Source organism: Canis lupus, chromosome 3, assembly GCF_048164855.1.
Source record: "Canis lupus baileyi chromosome 3, mCanLup2.hap1, whole genome shotgun sequence".
Taxonomy (NCBI): Eukaryota; Metazoa; Chordata; class Mammalia; order Carnivora; family Canidae; genus Canis; species Canis lupus.
The window spans coordinates 269,615-283,293 of record NC_132840.1 but is presented as its reverse complement, the minus strand read 5'-3'; positions in this window follow the sequence as shown (position 1 = coordinate 283,293).

The following is a 13,679-nucleotide window of genomic DNA, read 5'->3' as shown; positions in this document are numbered from 1 at the left end:
CAACAAGATCTTCCTAGTGGCTCACTGAAGCCTGAGGAAGGCAATTATCCAGGGACTAAGAAGAGAGTTTCTAGGAAAGACAGACAGAAATTCACTTGATACTGAAAAGAATAAGAGCTAAATGGAGTAGTGCTAAGGTGTGGGAGAGGATAACAAAATAGGAAGTTTGTGGAACCTTATATGAAAAATGGCCTTAGCAATATGTCATACATTCACTGTAAAAAATTAAATAAGATAAGCCACATACTTAGCTCAGCATATGCTTTATAAATTTTAAGTTTTCTAACCTTTCGTCATCACCACCACCAGTATTGTCATCATTATCATGATCACCATCCCCTTTATCATAATTAGGCCCCTGTCTACTTCCCAATATCTGCTCCATTGCCTTCAAATTTTCCATAGCCTTATATGCAACATCATTCCTATTATGAGCAGAAATTGATACAAATATCATGGACTTTGTAGATCTTAGTAAAATTGCATAGATTCTAATAAGGAAGTTATTATTTCTTATCAAAATGTTAAAAGGGAAAATTTACATAGTACTTGAATTGGCTGACACATAATAAATGTTCAATAAACAACTGCTTAACATGGACATAGTACTATAAGGTAATATGGAGTATACGTAAAGTAGAAAGTGGTAATATGGAGTATATGTAAAGTAGAAAGTCTATATCAAGCAGAAAATATGACACTTTGAGGAGACTTTAGTAAGGAGGCTATTTTAAAATGTGAGAATGAGAATATAGAACCCATGAAAGATATTACAGTGCCCTGGAGCTCTATTTCGACCCCTAGTACTGACTGGGTAAGAAGAGAAGAAGTTTTGTTAAAAAATGGACAGGACTGTGCAGAGAGCCATTGTGTGCCAGCTGAGAACATTGGTTGAAAGAGGGAATAAGCCTGCAGTGAGTCACGGAAAGGATCCAGGAGATTAAATATCTCAAACACTCTCTACTCTCCTTTCCATGGGTATAATCTATACAGGTCAGTGTCTTATGGCACAAAACAGAGAGGTAAAGGGTAGAAAGTGGATCTGAAAAGGCAAGCAGACAATGGTTCACCAAAGGTCTATTTAAATAATTAGCTTCTGGGGTGCCCAGGTGGCTCAGTCAGTTGAGCATCCCTTGATTTCAGCTCAGGTCATGATCTCACCATTGTGAGATCAAGCCCTGCAGCAAGCTCCACATTGAGCATGGAGTCTGCTTAAGGTTCTCTCTCACTCTCCCTTTCTCCCTCCCCTGCTCATACTCTCATAAATAAGTAAGTAAGTAAGTAAATAAATAAATAAATAAATAAGCAAGCAAGCAAGCTTCTGCACATATGTATAAAACATATAAACACATATATATACATACTCACCAGGGAATGAGGCATAAAGTTTTCTTCTATTACGTCAAATGTCATGATAACAGGTTTTCTTTAGCTTAACAGTCAAGTAAGAGTTCATTTATTTGTTTTTCTTGTTATTTCCTTAATGGCAAAGATTTATTCCCTTTTGTATCTCAGTTTTCACTGCCAGTCACTATATACTTAGGTCAGTGTAGTTACTCAATAAATTGGTTATTGTATGGACTTGAATCAAATATCTGTTGGAAGCCACCCTTCCCTTAAATGAGGAATCTCATATTGGACTTCAACTTTACATTGGAAAATAACCTTATTGAAAAAGTTAAAGGTTTTAATCAAAGTCACAGAACTGATGATCCATAATACTGGATCAAAGCCAGGGTCCCAATTTTTAATCCCGTTCTTTTCCAATATGCCATTCTTCTCTACATACAAATTCTCCTTCCTGTGAGCTTGGCAACTACATCCACTCAGGACCCAGGACAGTGCTCAGGATATAGAAATAGAGTTTTTTTTGTATGTGTGCTTTATTTTCCCTTTCATAGTCATACTCTCTGATCCTAGAACAGTCCTGGGAACCAGGTGGGCGCTCCATAATGATTTGCTGAAGAACTAAAAGAGTTGATTACTAGATAGAAAGAGAGAAAGGAAGAAAGAATAAATTTTGTTCTGAGAGAACAGCACATTAATTCTTCCTATTTATGAGTCTTTTCCCCTAGGTACTTTGTTGGGGTACCTTGCACATTTGTGCAAATCAAACACGTTACATCAGCAGCTGTGTGCCTGAGAACTAGGAATTGTTAGGGATATTCTCCATCAGCTGATTTCATGGATAGAAAACCAAAGGACAACCAAAGTAGAATTTTATGTAAAGAGAGCAGTCATTTTTCTATGTTCTCTTTCACAGCCATTAAAATGCTATTCCTTATTTAAATACCAAAAAAAAGTATTTTATGTGCAGAGCTCACTCTAGACTAATCTCTCAATCTATGGGTGGAATGACTGAAATCTGGCTTTTCTCTCAATGAAAAATTATTAACGGAAGAGCTTTCGAAATCATTTCCTTGTGAAATATAAATCTGTCTTGTTGAATAAAGCATTCTGACAGGCAGACCAGAAAGTATTAATACAAGGTAACAATCTATCTATACTACTGAACTTTATTTGACTGTGAGAAAAACAGTATAAAATTCTATTATGGCACATCAGGAAGGTCTGGCTTTACCCAGGCCTTTGTATTTCTTTTACAGAAATCCTCATAAATCATTTAAGATCATTGACCATATCTTATACCTCCCTTTCAGCCATAGTTCAGATGGAAGCTCTGTCGTACTCTAAATGGCTTTGCTTCTCAAATGTAAAACAGAATTTATGTTTACTATTCTTCTTCAGACGCCCACACTTTCCTTCTGCAAGATAAACCTTATAACTGCTTTAAATCATCCATTTTCTTCATGTGATTACGGACAGACTGGCAGATTTACAGGCCTAAGACCATCTGTGCCAAGAAAGAGGATGATTTTTTTTTCTTAATCAAAAAGATGGCATTGTTTTATTGTCACTTTTACAATCTTGCTTATCTTCACACAAGAATCCTCCATGTTTGACCTGTAGGTATTCACTTTGCTGACAGTCCTCTCTGCTCTCCTACTCTCCCATATGAAACCGATGAAATATAGCCAGCTTTATGCTAAAGCAGGGTTTCCCACCCTCAACACTATTGACATTTAGGTAATGAACAATTTGATAATTCTCTGTTGTGTGGGGGAACATCCTGTGCATTTTAGGGTGTCTAGCCATGTCCCTGGCTTTTACCCACTAGGTGCAGTAGAACACCCATCCCCTAGTTGTGAAAACAAAAATGCCAGATGTCATCTTGCAAAAAAGTCTCCCAGGAGACAAAATCACCCCTGGTTTGAGAACCACTATAAAAGTATTTCACACCTGTTTAGTAAATTGTGGGGAAAAAATTAAAAGTAAGATGTATCTACTAAGAGTCTAAAAGAACTCTTCACATCCATTCATACACCTATTCATTCATTTGCCAAATTCTTTCTTTCATTGACTCTTTCTTTCCTGGACACTTGGGGGCTACAGAGATGTCATCCCCAAGAAAATACCATTCTCTTGGAGAATGGGTTTTACAGTTATTTGAAGGCTATAAATATGCAGACAGCTCTGGAAAGGACTTGGTTGGCAGGTCCAGGAGAGAATAAAACTGAATAAATGTGAAGCCTGACTTAAAACTCACGAGCTCTGGCAATAGCAGTCATAGCACTCTCACACACCGAGATTCTACTTTGTGTATTGGAGTCAGAAGAAGACATAATACAAGGTGCTAATGCTCCTTAATATACGTAATGCTTCATGTGCTCCATCTCCTAAGAAAACACTACGTTTTAGTAAACATTTAAGAGACAAACTTCAAAATATTTCTTAAGAAACTTGGAGTGAATTATGCAATGAATATAAAACAAAACTTGGATTACAGATTTTTTTCATTTGTTTGATACTTGTCTAGAATTTGAAGTTTTTTTTTTTACAATGAGTGTGCATTTCTTTTATAATTAGAAAAAAATCAATAAACTTTATAAATGAAAATTCAACAAAAATTCTGGCTTCTATACGTTTGAAGTTAAGCTCAGTGCAGTGAACACCTTACAGTGATTTTTAGTCTCAGAGGGGATTATTTATGGGCAACCACTGAGTACCCCTAGAGAGCAAGGAAATAAAGTTGACACGACGGCATTTTCCAAATTGCTTCTGAACGTACAAAACAGCAGCAGGCCTTTGAAGGCCAGGCTGCCCAGGGAACAATGGTCCATGTAACAAAGTCATCTCTCTCCAGTCCTCCTCACTTCTCCCCCCAAGTGATTTCTGCTATGGCAGCTAAAGCTCCAACACCCCCACACCCAGGGCTCTGGAAGGTCACATTTGCATTGGCTAGAAGGACGGTCCAGGTGGTGCTGCTCGTGGATACTGTCTGCTATTGCTCGTTTGCTTAATTACAGATTCTTCCCTTGCCAGCCTTTCCTTCCTGATCACCTCCTGCTGTGTGTTGTTTGGACATTTAGCTGGAGATAGGAGGAAAGGAAGCATAAAGCTGGGGATCGAGCTATGAATCTGTGAGAAAGACAATCTGCAAGTTGCATGCAGGTACAAATGGGGGAAAAATCCACTTGATGAGAAAGGATTCCCTTGAGGACAAGAATAAAATCTTTGCCGAGGTCGTTGGAAACACTGGCTTGAATGCCAGGCACACCTGGTTTCAATCCCTGCTCTTTCAGTTATTAGCAACGGGAACTCTGTTAAGCTCCTCGAATCTACTTTTCTTCTCCTGAAAAATAGACTTAATAATACCTGTCACAGTCTGAAAATTAAATAACTACTATAAGCTGTCTTTACTTTTACGAGTCACTCGTAAATTCATTGAAGTAGTTGGGTACAGAGTACGTATCAGAAACTACTACATACTAAGACATAGTCAAAAAAGGAAACACAGTCAGCCTCTCTGCTCAGAGAGCATCTTGTCTAATTAGGAATCCACATATCCAGGAAACAGACACGTAAGTAAGTATATGATTCTAACGGTGATGTATTCCACAAGGCAGAAGTTTGCGGGGCCAGTGGAGGGTCTGGAAGGCTTTGTTGAGGATTATCAATATACAAGATAGAGAATTTACCAGATAAAGGAAAGAAAAGTATTCGATATTGGCCGGACAGTATGGAAAAGTATCTTACGATATTATGGAATCTAGGAGGCTCAAATAACAACTCCTTTGTACACTCTGTACATGACACAGTACTTAGCACATAGAGGCCAATAAATATATATTGAACGAATAAATAAGATTTCTAAGAAGTATTTTGTGAATGTTGACTCAGTTGCTAGAAGTACAATTGTTGTCAAATCATTTACTACTCTAAGCCTTAGTTTCCTTCTTTGTTGGACCACGATTCATATAAATACACTATCTCTAGATTATTTTTAGGATCACATGAAAGAGTGAACAGGAAAGGACCCGCTTGGTAAAGTACTGCACAAACTTCACTTAAATCTCCCACGAATTAGGATTTTTGTCCAGAAATATCACTAGATGGCAACCCCCTTGAACCAGGAGCCAAATCTACTTTGTTTATCCCTGTATTCGTGGCATCAGTCAGGGTATCTGGACTGAAGCAGATACTCACTAAATATCTGTTACTAAAATATCCATTGGTAATAATTACGGTTTTATTTTTCAATATGTCTACAACTATGTGTACACATATATCACTTTATTATTAGGATCCTACATTGCTTCTGTCTAAGGCATCAAAACCAAGATGGCAATAGCATATCAAACCAACTATAGGGATCCCTGGGTGGCGCAGCGGTTTGGCGCCTGCCTTTGGCCCAGGGCGCGATCCTGGAGACCCAGGATCGAGTCCCACGTCGGGCTCCCGGTGCATGGAGCCTGCTTCTCCGGTGCATGGAGCCTGCTTCTCCCTCTGCCTGTGTCTCTGCCTCTCTCTCTCTCTCTCTGTGACTATCATAAAAAAAAAAAAAAAAAAAAAAAAAAAAAAAACAACCAACTATGATTCCATGATCTCTCTCTTGTGCTTCTTGCACTATTCACCAAGTCTGTGCCTATTAACCAGCCTGGATAGGCCCTGAAATATTTCTAAGGAGAAGCAACAAGCAACCTGGGGCAATGAGGTAATGTCTCTTCCCGCTACTCCCTACCCCCAACAAAAGCAAACTTGCAGGGAGCCTGGGCTGGGCTCCCTGCTCAGCAGAGAGCCAGGTTCTCTCTCTCCCTCTGCCACTATTCCTACTAGTGCTCTCTCATTCTCTCTTTCTACCAAATAAATAAATAAAATCTTTTTAAAAAATGCAAACTGGCTTCCACTTACTATGAAAGTGGTAAATCCCATAATCTAGAGTATCTGTCCTATAATGCACTCCTTGGAATTGGCAAGAGGGGAACCAACACAAACAAACATAAAGCTCTGGTTACTGCTTTTACTGTGAGTAATAACATCCTTTGTCTCTGAGCCAGGAGTCTCATGTCTTCACCCGGTATCCATAATACAGTAGCAGACTAACCTGTTGCCTTGTAAGTGGAGTAAAATCACAAACTTTTCACCTTCTGGACATCGAATAATAATTTTGGCATTAAGAACTGATATATCTGGGTCTACCTTTCCATTTAACTTTTTTGAGCTCTAGTTTTATCTGCTGAGCCTAAGATTGGGACCCCAACCACAAGTATTGAGCCGGAATTATATTCTTTCACTTGCAACCAAATAGGTCTAACTACAGCATTGTAGTAATAACAAAACCATACAAAATAAAATAGCCATAAACTTATTTGAAATATGCGGAGGAATTTCTAGAGTCTTAGAAATAGTTAAATAATCAGGTTATAAGAAAATCACAAATAGTTCTGGGTATCTCAGACATGGGAACTCATGGCCATCTCTAGGGTAATTCTTTTTTTTTTTTTTTTTTTTTTTTTTTATTGGTGTTCAATTTACTAACATACAGAATAACACCCAGTGCCCGTCACCCATTCACTCCCACCCCCCGCCCTCCTCCCCTTCTACCACCCCTAGTTCGTTTCCCAGAGTTAGCAGTCTTTACGTTCTGTCTCCCTTTCTGATATTTCCCACACATTTCTTCTCCCTTCCCTTATTTTCTCTAGGGTAATTCTTAATGACACAACTCCAATTACCTTCTATTTTTATGTTCAAGATTCAAATGCTTAGAAGAGAAATATTGATTATTTGAGCTTGGGCCAAGTATTTTCCTTGTGGCCAACATAGTTTGAAAGAGAACGAAGAGAGAAAGGCATCTTACTAAATATTTGGACTGACTAGAGTAGCAAATACCCAATGAAAAAAGCAAAAACCACAGATATGCTTCAAATATCACTCAGACATATGTCAATGCTCAGTACATGTTGTGTTTTTATCTTATTTTTTAATATTGCTGTTGTCACCATTATTAATAATAAAAATCATGTTACAAAGCTGTCAGTTACTGATGACATAAGCTCATTAAAAAAAAATGTCTTCTACTGTTAGAAAATTCATTCTCTACAGAGAAGGTCATAGATGCAAATTTAAGAAATACCAAAATTTTTTCAATGTTAAGTTTACACTGGTCTGGCAACCAGTGGGTGTGAAAGCCTAAACTAGCAAATTGTCTTTAAGTTGATAAGAAAATGAATTCTATAACTGTTGATGTCAATTCTAGGGGTGCCTGAGTGGCTCAGTTGCTTGAGCATCTGACTCTTTATCTTGGCTCAGGTTTTTTTTTTTTTTTTTCAAGGATTTTATTTATTTCTTCATGAGAGACACAGAGAGAGGCATAGACACAGGCAGAGGGAGAAGCAGCCTCCACGGAGAAAGCCCAATGTGGGACTCGATCCTGGGACCCCGGGGTCATGCCCTGTTGGCTCAAGTTTGGATCTCAGGATCATGAGTTCAAACCCCTTGCCTGGCTCCATACTTGGTATCAAACTTAAAAAAAAAAAAAAAAAAGAGTAAACAAATAAATAAATAAATAGATAATAAATAGGAGTGTAGATTCTAGCTGTTTTGAATCTTAGCCTACTCCCTTCCTAATTATTTGATTCTGGGAAATTAAATTAAACTCTCCACATTTCAGTTTTCTCACATTTAATTCATAGAGTTAATTGAAGCAGACAATCCACTTAAAGCATTAACACAGTCCCTGACACTTAGAAAATGCTCAATAAATGTTAACTATAGCTATTATTCAGTGAGCTATAGAAGTCCATGTCTTCACTCTTTCACCTGTCGGCCCGCTCCATATAAATAATAAGTAGATCTGCAAACTCAAGTATGGCCCCTATTGGACATGTTTATAAATGAAAGTAAACAAACAACTGTGACAACTCTGTACATAGATGATAAAGACTTAATCTGACAACATATTTTTCTGATGGAAAATAAAAGACCCAATAAGATTTTTAAATTTACCTGTACAGAAAAAAGTACACTTAAAGAGAGAGTTAATTATTTGGCAATAAAATATTCCTCTTTTACTGTGATATCTGTGAGCAATTTAACCACACTTTTTGATCTTGTGTGATCTACATTTTAACCATTCAACTGTCTTAATTTAGCCATTTGTCTCCTTTGTCTTAGAAGTTGTTTTATTTTTTTGCACTGAACCAAGCTTTCAAAAATTACTGTAAATATTAGTTTTATATAACCACTTTTAAGGAAAAAAAAAGCCCCTTCAGCTCCATTTAACTCTAAAAGGTACAGAAAACACGATATTTTACTCTTTGCATGGTCAGTCTATAGTTGTATAAATTGGACCCCTGAACAACTGAGCTTGCATTCACTAAACACTTTGTCAAAGTAGGACCCAGGAATTATAAAATGTGTTTGCTTCTTGATCTGTGGCATCTTTCCCCCACTTAATCTATGCCTTTTAAAAAATGTGTTAAGTATCTAACTAGGGATTTACCAAAATGTTAGTTACGTAATAACTGTTGATCTCAACTGTTATTGATGACTCCTGAAGAAAAGGGAAAAATCATCATATTTGAATTTCTCACAACTGGGCTCATGCTTTGGAAATATTGACTCTTACTGGACCTTGATCCAGACAAATCTAGGCCCAAAGTCTATTGTTGCCATTTACTCCCTGCCAAACATCACACTTCAGGAAACTGTTCAGCTCTAGTTCATAGGGATCCTGGTCTTTTATATTATTGAGTCTGTGGGAAATATCATAAAATAATTTTTCTGAGTTCGTGTTTGTGATCCCAGTTGTATCAGAGTAGTCCTCTCTCTCAGAAATGACTTTATTTTTACCAATCCCCTTAGCTTTTGTCTTCTTCAACCTTGACACCTATAACCAAAAACTAGGTTTCCATAACAAATTCCTGTCCTGCTTTTCCTCCTGCCTCTTTAATCTTTCTTTGGCCCACCTGCATCTCTTATTTTTCCTCTTACCCCATGCATGAAGAGGCCAATAACACAACTGAATCCTTAGCTATATACATCTTCATTCCTAGAAATAACTTCAAAAAATTCTTATCCCACCAATCAGTACCAGGCATCCTTATTCTTGGAACAATTATACAAGTTAGTTCTAATACTTGTCCCTTACATACTGCTTTTGTTCCTAGCCTTAAAAAATAAACACCTTAAAACCAGATTTGTCTGACTCTAATGACCATACTCTTTCAGGTACACACTGCTTCTTTATTATACCTTTTCCTTGGAGAAGGAAAGTGCACTGGTAGGATTCTTCTGTATCACTCCCATGGGATGAAATTCTTAGTGAATACCACTTTGAGGTAAGAATTTCTATCTTCAGTTACCAGATTGTCTCCTGAAGTAATTGAAACCTTTAAGCCTTAGAGAGAACTTGGTGCCATTAATTAGAGCAATTTCAGTTGGGGCAACAATACTGTTTTCGAAGTGGGAGGGTTAGTTTAGCCTATATAAAATATAGAAATACATATTTATTTAAATATATATATTGTAAAGGATTTGTGTCTGAATGATGCTGCTCCCGAAACTGAGTACATTTAATATATAGTAAGGGAGCCTAACCATTTCTTCCTGATCCTTCCAAAAAAAACCAAAATAATATTCTGTGAGCTTCAGAAGGGAAAGCCCAATGACCCGGTGTCTCTCTGGAGAATCCTAAGACAGAAGAGCCTGAACTTGGTCCATGCTACTGCTGATTCGACAGTTTCTTGCTGGCCACTATTCGAACGGATGAGAAAGTAGCCATTAAATTCCTTCACCTTGTATCTTATTGGGATCTGGAGAATAAAAGTAAAGCTTACTTCTACTTACTTCTACTTTTGCCTCTGAGATCATCAGAAAACTGATTCCTATTCAGAATAGTCCAGAAGAGGAAGTACATGGACAGACAAGAGACCACATGCCTCTTATTAACTTCACTGTCACTTGATGAAGGCATCTGAAGGCATCAGTGTCCAGCAGTCATGTGAAAGTCAAGGGAGATAGTCCTTTCATACAGAGGCACAGTGATGGAGTACAGTGGCATTCCAAAGAAAGACAAGTGAAGAAACATTTGAAATAGAATTGCTTGTGTTTAAATCCTGCCTATACCATATTTACCAGTTATGGGGCCTTCCACAAATGATTTTAACATTTTGAATTCCAATTGGCTCATTTGCACGATGGAGATAATACTTACATTAGACAACTGTTGATAGAACTAAAGATGATATACACAAATAGTGTGGCATTAAATCAATATCCAGTCAATTATGATTGCCTTTTTTATGTTTCCTACCAACTCCATCTCCTCCAATAATACATTTAAAAGCCAAACATTAATGATATAAAAATCAAATAATCAAGAAAGGTAAGTTATTTTCTGATTAAAAATAGAGAAGAGTATAATCCAAGAAGCTGAGAAAATATTTTTTAATCTTGTATTAAAAAATATTCTGAGGTCAAGTTAATACCTATGTAGTTAGAGTATTCTTATTGGTTGACAATATCTACATAACCAAAGGAGGAGATAGTAACTAGTTACACATTATGCAGTTACAGTCTCTGAATTAACATGTTTCAGAAATATATGCAGCATAATATACCAAAAACATAAAATGGGAGAGGAGTGTAAAAATGTAGAGCTTTCATATGCATTTGAAGTCATCAGCTTAAAGTAGACTGTTATAAGATGTATTATGTAAGCCTCATGGTAAACAAAAATCAAAAACCTATAGTATATACAAACTGATAAAGAGAAGTAAATAAAAGTATGCCATTATAGAAAAAAATCATCAAATCACAAAGAAAGAGAGCAAGAGAAGAAGAAAGGAACAAAGCAATTATAAAGTGGCCAGGAAACAATTAACAAAATGGCAATAATAAGTCCATATCTATTGATAATTACTTTAAATGTAAATGGACTAAACTTTCCAATCAAAGTACCTAGAGTGGCTGAATAGATTTTATAGACCCAACTACATGCTACCTACAAGAGACTTATTTCAGATTTTTTAAAAAGATTTTATTTATTTATTCATGAGAGACACACAGAGAGAGGTGGAGACATAGGCAGAGGGAGAAGCAGACTCCCTGCAAAGACCCTGATGTGGGACCCAGTCCCAGGACTCCGGGATCATGCCCTGAGCAGACGGCAAATGCTCAAGCTGAGTCACCCAGGAGTCCCTAGACTTACTTCAGATTTAAGGACACAAATAGGAAGTGAAAAGATGGGAAAAGGTATCATATGCAAATGGAAACAAAAAAAGGGCAAGGAAAGCTATATTTATATCCCATAAAATAAACTTTAAGCCAAAAACTGTTACAAGAGACAAAGGACAAAGAAGGTCATCATATAATAATAAAGAGGTCATTCATCAAGAAGATATAATAGTTCTAAATATTTTTGCACCCAATATAGGAACACCTAAATATATGAAGCAAGATTAACAGATATGAAGGGAGAAATAGACAGCAATACAACTATAAGGGGGGCTTGAATACCCTACTTTCAACAATGGATAATCATCCAGACAGAAAATCAATAAGAACTTAAGTGACATGTTAGACTAGATGAACCTAAAAGACACATACGGAACATTCTATTCAACTGCAGCAGGATATACATATTTTTTTCTGAAGTACATGGAAAATTTTTCAGGATGGATCATATATGTCAGGATACAAAACAAGTCTTAGAAGTTTAAGAACACTGAAATCATATCAAGAATCTTTTTCTCACTTTTTCTACTAATGATATGAAACTAGAAATTAATTATAAGACTAAAACTTCAAAGTTCAAAGTACATGAAAATCAACACAATCTTGAACAATCAATAGATCAAAGGGGAAATCAAAAGTGAAATCAAAAAGTATCTTGAGACTAAAAAAATAGAAACATAAAGTATCAACACTTATAAGAACAGTAAAGCAATTCTAAGGAGGAAATTGAGGACCACATTAACAAAACAGAAAAAGCTCAAATAAACAACCTAGCTTTACATCTAAAGAACAAACTCAGTGCAAAGTTAGTAGAAGAAAGCAGTAAATGAAATAAAGACTAAAAGGCAATAGAAAAGATCAAATGAAACTAAAATTTGGTTCTTTGAAAAGATAAACAAAATTCACAAACCTTTAGCTAGACTCACAAAGAAAAAGAGAGAAGAGTCAAATAAATAAAATAAGAGGAGATGTTACAACTGATACCACAGAAATACAGAGGATAAGAGACTACAATGAACAAATACAGACCAGTAAATTGGACAACCTAGAAAAACATGGTTAAATTTCAAGAGTCATACAACCTTCTAATACTGGATCACGAAGAAAAAGAAATCTGAAAAAAAAAAAAACAAACAAACAATCTCTAGTAGGGAGATTGAATGAGTAACCAAAAGCCTCTCAACAAACAAAATTCCAGGATCAGACAGCATTCCTGGTAAATCCTACCAAACATTCAAAGGAGAATTAATACAGGTCCTTCTCAAACTCTTCCAAAAAAAAAACAAAAAAGAAAAGAAAAGAAAGGAAGATTTCTAAATGTATTTTTAAGGCCAGGATTATCCTCATATCAAAGCCAGACAAGGACACTACAAGAGAAGAAAATTACAGGCCAATACTCCTGATGAATATAGATTAAAATATCCTTAACAAAATACTTGTAAACCAAATTCAACAGAACAGTAAAAGCATCATATGTCAAGACCAAGTGGAATTATTTCTGAAACAAAAGTATATTTAACATTGCAAATCAACAAACAGGCTACATAGCATTAGCATGATGAGGATAAAAAAATATATGATGATCTCAATAGATATAGTATAAGTGTTTGACAAAATTCAACATCCTTTCATGCTAACAACTTTCAATGAACTATGTATAGATGAAATGTACCTCAACATAATAAAAACCATTTATAAGAAGCCCACAGCTAACATCATACTCAATGGTGTAAAGCTAAAAGCTCTTCCTCTAAGATCAGAATAAAACAAGTGTCCACTCATCACTTTTAATTAACATAATACTAAAATTAGGCAAGAAAAATTAAAAAAAAGGCACCCAAATCAGAAAGAAGGAATAAAACTGTCACTAATTTCAGATTACATGATGTGTATATAGAAAACTCTAAAGATGCCACCAAAAAACTCTTAGAACTAATCAACAAATTCAGTTAAGTTTCAGGGTACAAAATCAGAACACAAAAGTCTGTTGCATTTCTGTGTACCAGTAACAAACTATCAAAAGAGACATTAAGAAAATAATCCCACTTACAATTGCATCAATAAAAATAAAATTCCTAGGAATAAATTTAACCAAGGAACTG